Below are 8,221 nucleotides of genomic sequence, written 5' to 3' on the forward strand. Positions count from 1 at the left end.
TGCATTTGAAACGGTTGCTCTCAGGCTGTGTAGACATAGTATAGTGTGTTAGAGTGCATGTAAAAAGGTAAAGGTAAAGCTTCCCTTGCTCGAAAGCCAGTCGAATCCGACTCCAGGGTTGCGGTGCTCATCTCCGTTTCATAGCTCACATAGCATCTATGTATAGGTGATCAGATTTAGTACTAACTTAGTTTGTTATGACTGTTGATGTATGTTGTAAAAAGCAGTTATTATATTTCTTGATATGTCATACTTCCTCTTAATAAACATTTTAAAAATGAAAAAAAGCCGAAGAGCCAGCGCTGTCCAAAAACGTTTCCGTGGTCATGTGGCCAGCATGAGTAAACACCAAGGCTCACGGAATGCTGTTACCTTCCCACCGAATTTTTTGCAGAAAATTCCACCAAAAAAGTACTCATGTGCAGAATTTTTAATGCTTTCACAATGGATGCATATCCGTAGAGTGGAAAGCTACATTTAAGTAACCATAAGACCCAAAACTATGGGAATCATTATTAGCCAAGGGTGGTTTTGCAAGGCAAGAAAGGATCTGCATTAGATGACAGCCGTTGAATCTCCAGTCCTACTTGAAGGACTTCACATTTTGGGGGAAGATCTTCTGTTGCCTCTCTTGAGTAAACCCTTCAACGATTTTGCTGCCACCACAGCACCCGCCACTGCTGCCACTGCTGCCACCACAACACCCGCCACTGCTGCCACCACTTCTGCCGCAACATCCACCACCACTACGGCTGCCGCCACTGCTGCCTCCGCAGCATCCTCCGCTGCTCTGGACTGCTGCAGAAGCTCCGCCGCCGCAGCATCCGCCACGACTACCGCCACAACAGCCTGATCCTCTTTGTTGTTGTTGGCTCATGTTTTCCGTAGCTTGGGTGACCCTGGAAGACATGAAAGAGAGAGAGCTTGAATTGGCATTTTGCAGCAAAGCTCTACCTGGAAGCATCTGTTGGCGTTGCTCTTAAGACCACCACATGTCCCCTCCCTGCATTTCTTGCTCAGCCTTTTTAATGGAGCTCCTTAGATGCACAAAGCAAGTCAAGACGTTAATCTCTGTTGGTGGAAGCAGAAAAGGAGCCACTTCCTCCCATTGGGCATGGAGCTTTGTAACATCCCAATCGTGAAAGGATTTCCTCCTCACCTCAAACAAAAATGGAACATTGGACTTACCGTGAACTGCTCCTTTTGTTTGAGAATGAGGAGGACACCTACACAGCCCTTTTTTGGATCAATGTCCAGTGGTGGAGGAACCATTTGCCAACTGGAATGTTACCTTGGGAAACGACTACTGTTTGTTCCTCTCCGTTTCCGATAGTGTTATTTGTTCCTATTAGGGTTTAAGCTACATTCGCTGGACCAGCGTTCCCTCTAAGCTGAGATAGTGTGAGCCCAGCTCACAGTTCTTTAGCCTCCGGCTCACACTTTTTTGCCTTAGCTAAGGAAAGATGCAGCAGCCAAATCGCTCGCTCACAACTTTAATGCCAGTAGCTCACGGAGCAGAATTTCTGCTCACAAGATTCTACAGCTGAGAGGGAGCATTGCTCCTGACCTAGTTGTTTGAGAAGGTGGTAAGGTTGCCAAATCCCCCCCGGCGTGAGGGGTTCCCCTGGTTTCCAGTGCTCCTCCCCGGTGCTGCCCAACTAGCCACTGGCGGAGAATCACCACCTCCAATGCAACATGCCCACCTCGCCAGGAAGTGATGTAGGGACGTCAGTGACATTGGGAGCAACACTGGTTTTGGGGGGCAAAACTCTATGGTTGAATTATCTTCAGGTCATAGAGTTTTGCCCCAAAACCAGAGCGTCATCCCCCTCCCAATGTCACCCATGTACCTATATCACTTCCGGGTGATGTAAGCACAGCATGCTTCTTCCTTCCCCTCTTCAGGAGTGTCCCAGTAAGTCAACCGCTGGGTTGTCCTTTCGACCTGGCAACCCTGGAAGGTGGGGACGAAGAATGGTTCAGAGCTCACGGGGTGGTCTCTTTAGAGGATGTGGAAGCCTCCGAAGAGGACAGGATGCCGCCACACTCACGATGATGTACGAGGCAAGAGCTTAATCTAACCCCAGCTACTGATTCCACTTTGAGATTCAAATCTACACTGAAGGACACGTGATCAGGACTGTCAGTGAATCCAAGTGGTATTCTGTCTGTGAAAGACAGATGCATGCTGGGGCATAAAGGGACCATCCTCGCTTTAGAAACCACAGGATCCAAACAAGTCATTTGATTTAGTCTCCGGGAACGCTTACCGTGCAATTCTACACCGCTCAGTGGACTTAGAACTGGTTGTAACTTTGTTCAGGAGGGCACTGTCATTGGCTACCCATGACAGGCAAGCCGGATGAGGGATATTCTAATGTATGCTTTTATTGAGAGGAAGATTATTCTTTCACCCAATCAAAGTGAAGGCAGTCCTGATGTGTTCAAAGCCGGCTATGCAACAGCTAGGGAGGTCTCCTAGATCGAATGGGTGGGAATTACAAGGGAGTCGTCACCAGCTCAATATCAGGAGAAACCTCCTGACTGTAAGAGTGGTTGAGAAGTGGAACAGTCTGCCTCGGGAGGCGGTGGATGCTCCTTCGCTGGACATTTTCAAGCGGAGGCTGGATGACCATCTTTGGGGTATGTTGTAGGGTTATCTTTCGGCTGTGCTCCTGCAGAGTGCAGGGGGTTGGACTAGATGACCTGCAAGGTCCCTTCCAACTCTGACATTCTATGATTCTATCATCCACCCAAGATAATCCAGGGAATGGTTTGAGCCTGAACCAAAAAGTGTGGAGAGGGGAAAAATGCTTCCAAACCTGCTCTGATTCTATAAGAAAGTTTGAACTAATATAACGAAATGCTGTCAAGTTGCAACCAATTTATGGTGACCCCTCAGGAGTTTTCAAGGCCAGAGGTGGGTTTGCCCCTGCCTTCCTCTGAGTAGCAACCCTGGTCTTCCTTGGCAGTCTCCCTTCCATGTACTAAGCAGGGGCAACCCTGCTCAGTTTCCAGCTCTGACAAGCTCCAGTTGAAGGAACATAGTATAGCTGAAGGACTGTCATAATCATAGAATCATAGAGTTGGAAGGGACCATACAGGCCATCTAGTCTAACCCCCCTGCTCAATGCAGGATCAGCCTTGAGCAGTGATGGTGAACCTTTTAGAGACCGAGTGCCCAAACTGCGACCCAAAAGCCACTTATTTATCGCAAAGTGCCAACACAGCAATTTAACCTGAATACTGAGGTTTTACTTTAGAAGAAACAACTCATACATTAGCTTAAGATGATCCAAACAAAGTAAGGAAAGCAATCCCAAATGCTTTCATTTACTTAAAATTATTTGGCAGAGAATTCGACACTTTAATGGTGGTCTGGGCCTGGATGGGGCGATGGCACGCGTGCCCACAGAGAGGCTAGCCTGATCTCATCAGCTCTTGGAAGTTCAGCTGGATCAGTCCTGGTTAGAACTTGGACGGGAGACCACCAAGAATGGCCAGAGTCACTATGCAGAAGCTGAGAGTGGCACATCACCTCTTTTCATCTCCGGCCTTGAAAACTCTACAGGGTCACCATAAGTCATAAGAACATAAGAGAAGCCAAAGTTGGATCAGGCCAATTGCCCATCCAGTCATCCAGTGGCCAAAAATACCAGGTGCCATCAGGAGGTCCAGCAGTGGGGCCAAGACACTAGAAGCCCTCCTACCACTGCCCCCCCCCCAAGCACCAAGATTATAGAGCATCACTTGCCCCAGACTGAGAGTTCCTATCTATACCTTGTGGCTAATAGCCACTGATGGACCTCTGCTCCATGTTTATCTAATTCTGTCTTGAAGCTGTCCATGCTTTGATATACTTGATGGCACCCTCCACCAGCAATAAATAAATGTTTTGAATTAATTAATCTAGATATATAACCTAACAAAGAGGTCCCATGATTATTCTTCCTAACCCATCCACCCACCCACCCATGCAAGCAAATATTAATAATTTCCCTCATGTTGATTCCTGGAGAAATCAGAAATAGATCATATCTCTTTCAGGTTCTACAAAAGTGTCCCCTGCTACCCACACAGAAGGACTGTGTATCCGATAAACCCGAGACTAGAAAAGTCCCCTGCTAACCACACAGAAGGACTGTGTATCCGATAAACCCGAGACTAGAAAAGTGAAGAGAGGTCTTTCAACTCACCCTGATGATCAGTGAGACGATGCTGTCAACGGTATTGCCACTGAGCATATGAGAAGCCTCCAGAACGAAGGACCCATTTATACCATTTGTCAATGTCCCCTTTCATAACTGAGGCACATGGCCTTCGAGTCCACCACAGTTTGTCCTTAACTCTGCCCCCATCTTGTGCTTGTGGTTTTTGACTCATCAAAACATGAGATAAGTATCTCGGGTGACCTGCAGTTATGTGCACGGGTCTGATGTCGGGACGTGTGCCTGCCTTCCATCACCCAATAACTATGTAATCAGCTGCTTCAGATATGTGGGCGGCATGGAGTCTTCCCCAATATTGGCGGCATCTCATCTGAACTGATAGAATGGGTCACTTATTGGAAGGGATTTGATTCCTCTTCTAAACGGATGGAATATAATGCGAGCCTCGTGGGAGTCATATTTATCCATTTTTTGTGGTACCACAGGGGCAGATTAACCATGAAACAGACTAAGCACATGCTTCGGGCACCAGGGCCAAAGGGGGCACCACAAAGTTGGGGAAAGGGTGAAAAGCTTCGTTTGTACAGTCTATTGTGTTATCCTGTGGATAAATTTTCGTATTGCTGAAACCTGCATTGCATATCTGGTCAGACGGGTCAACACCTAAAATGGGCAGGGTCAGTGTGGAAAGGAGGGGGGCACCAAGGTTGGTCGGTGCTTAGGGCACCAGTGAGCCTTCATCCACCCCTATATCAGCCATTCCTGTTCCTTTCCTGCCCATGATATTTGATCCAGATTGAATGGGGTCTATGTCTTCAAGTCCCAGGTTTAGTGGCCCTTTCTCCATTTCCCTGCCACTCCAGATTTTCTCAGTGTTGGAACTGAGACAATTGGAAGTCCACAGCATAACAATATCCAAATAACCCGAGACAACAGCAGGCTGAAACTGGGCTGACCACTGAAGGGAGGTAATGGAATGCAGAATGGGGGGGGGGGGGGGGAACGGGGGGGAGAATCCAGAATAAAAAGAAGGTTGAACTCGATTTTAATGCAGAATGGGGGGTGGGGGGACCTGGATTAAAAAGAAGGATGGATTGGATTTTAGTGCAGAATTGCTTGGAGGACACTGCTGAGTCACTTTGTTGTTTTACTCAATGGTGATCTTACTGGTTTCAAATGGATTGTTGTAATGCGTTTTACTGTCTCATTTGTAAATCTACTTCAATTGCAGATCTTCATTGTAGATTATGATTTATTTATTTTTTTTACTGCAAACAGAGAGTGAGTATAAATGGGCAATTTTCTCAGTGGAGGGTGGTAAGTAGTGGGGTACCGCAGGGATCAGTTTCTGCGTAGGCCCAGGGGACCCAGAGGTGGGGCTCTCCGGCCTCCCCCAAGCTGCAGCACGTCTGCACGGGCTCAGGGGATCGGGTGACGGGGCTCTCTGGCCTCCACTGAGCCGCAGTGCTTCTTTTGCATATGGTATATGTTATGCTCAGGATCCTACAAGCTAGGCTTCAACAGTACATGGATAGAGAACTGCCAGAAGTACAAGCTGGGTTTCGAAGAGGTAGAAGAACTAGAGATCAAACTGCCGACATTCGCTGGATTATGGAGAAAGCAAGAGAGTACCAGAAAAACATCTACTTCTGCTTCATTGACTATGCTAAAGCCTTTGACTGTGTGGATCACAACAAACTATGGCAGGTCCTTAAAGAGATGGGAGTACCAGACCACCTCACATGTTTCTTGAGAAACCTGTATAAGGGCCAAGAAGCAACAGTCAGAACCGGATATGGAACAACTGATTGGTTTCGCATAGGAAAAGGAGTACGACAAGGATGTATATTGTCACCTTGCTTATTTAATATATACGCAGAGTACATCATGCGAAATGCTGGCCTGGATGAATCACAAACTGAAATTAAGATTGCTGGGAAAAACATCAACAACCTCAGATATGCAGACGATACCACTCTAATAGTAGAAAGTGAAGAGGACCTAAAGAGCCTCTTGCTCAGGGTAAAAGTTGTTCAGTCACACAGTCGAGTCCAACTCTTTGCGACCCCATGGACCAGCTCCCGCCAGGCCTTCCGGTCTTCCGCCGTCCTCTGAAGTTGGCTCAACTTTATGTTCGTTGCATCAATGACACTGTCTAACCATCTCATCCTTTGTCGTCCCTGTCTTCTTTGACCTTCAATCTTTCCCAGCATCAGGGTCTTCTCCAGTGAGTGCTCCCTTCTCATTTGGTGGCCAAAGTATTTGAGCTTCAGTTTCATTATCTGGCCTTCCAGGGAACAGTCAGGGTTGATTTCTTTGAGGATTGACTGATTTGTTCTTCTTGCAGTCCAAGGGACTCTCAAGAGTCTCCTCCAGCACCATAGTTCAAAAGAATCTATTCTTCGGCGCTCGGCCTTCCTTATAGTCCAACTCTCACAGCCATACATGACTACTGGGAATACCATTGCTTTGACCATGCGGACTTTTGTTGGCAGGGTGATGTCTCTACTTTTTATCATGCTGTTTAGGTTCGCCATCGCTTTCCTCCCAAGGAGCAGGCGTCTTTTAATTTCATGACTACTGTCACAGTCTGCAGTGATCTGGGATCCCAGGAACGTGAAGTCTGTCACTACTTCCACGACTTCCCCTTCTATTTGCCAAGGAGTGATGGGGCCGGATGCCATGATCTTAGTTTTTTTGATGTTGAGCTTCAAGCCCACTTTTGCGCTCTCCTCTTTTACCCTGAGCAAGAGGCTCTTGAGGTCCTCTTCACTTTCTGCCATCAGAGTGGTATCGTCTGCATATCTGAGGTTGTTGATCTTTTCCCCAGCAATCTTAATTCCCGCTTGTGATTCATCTAGGCCAGCATTTTGCATGGTGTACTCTGCAGGGTAAAAGAGGAGAGCACCTTACCTGCCATTCCAATGTATTTGAAAAAAAGACTGGAAGCATTACTTTACCCGGGAGGCACGTTAGTTTGCTGGAAAGTCATATCACCCACAAAAAGATATTGATATAAAGGTAAAGGTAAAGGTTCCCTTGCTCGAAAACCAGTCGGATCTGACTCTAGGGTTGCGGTGCTCATCTCCGTTTCAAAGCCGAAGAGCCAGCGCTGTCCGAAGACGTTTCCGTGGTCATGTGGCCAGCATGACTAAACACCAAGGCGCACGGAACGCTGTTACCTTCCCACCGAAGTGGTACCTATTTATCTACTTGCAATTCCTTGCTTTCAAATTGCTTGGTTGGCAGGAGCTGGAACTAGAGATGGGAGCTCACTCCGTCACGCGGCAACTCGGGTCTCGAACTGCTGAACTACTGACCTTCCACAGCCTGCGGGTCAGCATCTGAACCACTTGAGCCACCGCTGTTTAAATCATGGTTTGCCAAAAGCACAGAAAAACGCAAGTCATCCTGGTGCCTGAATTTTTTATTTGAGTTGTTATGTATGATTTTAAGCGACCTTGTTTGACTTTTATTCTGTTTTGCATTTTGTCTAGTGTTCCCTCTAAGCTGAGTTGGTGTGAGCTAGCTCACAGTTTTTTAGCCTTCGGCTCACACACTTTCATGCACATGAAAGCTCATGCCTTGAATAAACCCTTGTTGGTCTTAAAGGTGCCACTGGACTCTAAATTTGTTCTACTGCTTCAGACCAACATGGCAGACCAACAGGATCTAAATGTATGGAAATCCAGGCCCCGGTCACATGGGCCAGATAACGCAGGGGGGAGGCATGGCTGTTTGCCCCGGAGCAAAATAAAGTGTGGTAGCCCGATCACACGGTCCCCCGAGTCTTCGCCCTTAGGCTGTTAGGTGGTGATCAAACGGCGATGCTGGAGCATGGCAAAGAAGCGGTGTGGCAAGCGTTTTGCATTTGTGTGCATGCGCAGTTCTGCGGAGCAGCACTGCTTTCAGTTACGTGTTTGTGCCCATGCGCTTAAGAAAAACATCTGGTTTGCTACAGGATATGGACCAGCGCTGGATGCCACAGGATACTAGTGCTCCAGCGATCAGACACCTGCCCCCGCCCTGCATTTTCCGGATACTAGTGCACT

The sequence above is a fragment of the Gekko japonicus genome, unplaced genomic scaffold, assembly GCF_001447785.1.
Source record: "Gekko japonicus isolate JY-2015 unplaced genomic scaffold, Gekko_japonicus_V1.1 scaffold3110, whole genome shotgun sequence".
In the NCBI taxonomy this organism is placed as follows: Eukaryota; Metazoa; Chordata; class Lepidosauria; order Squamata; family Gekkonidae; genus Gekko; species Gekko japonicus.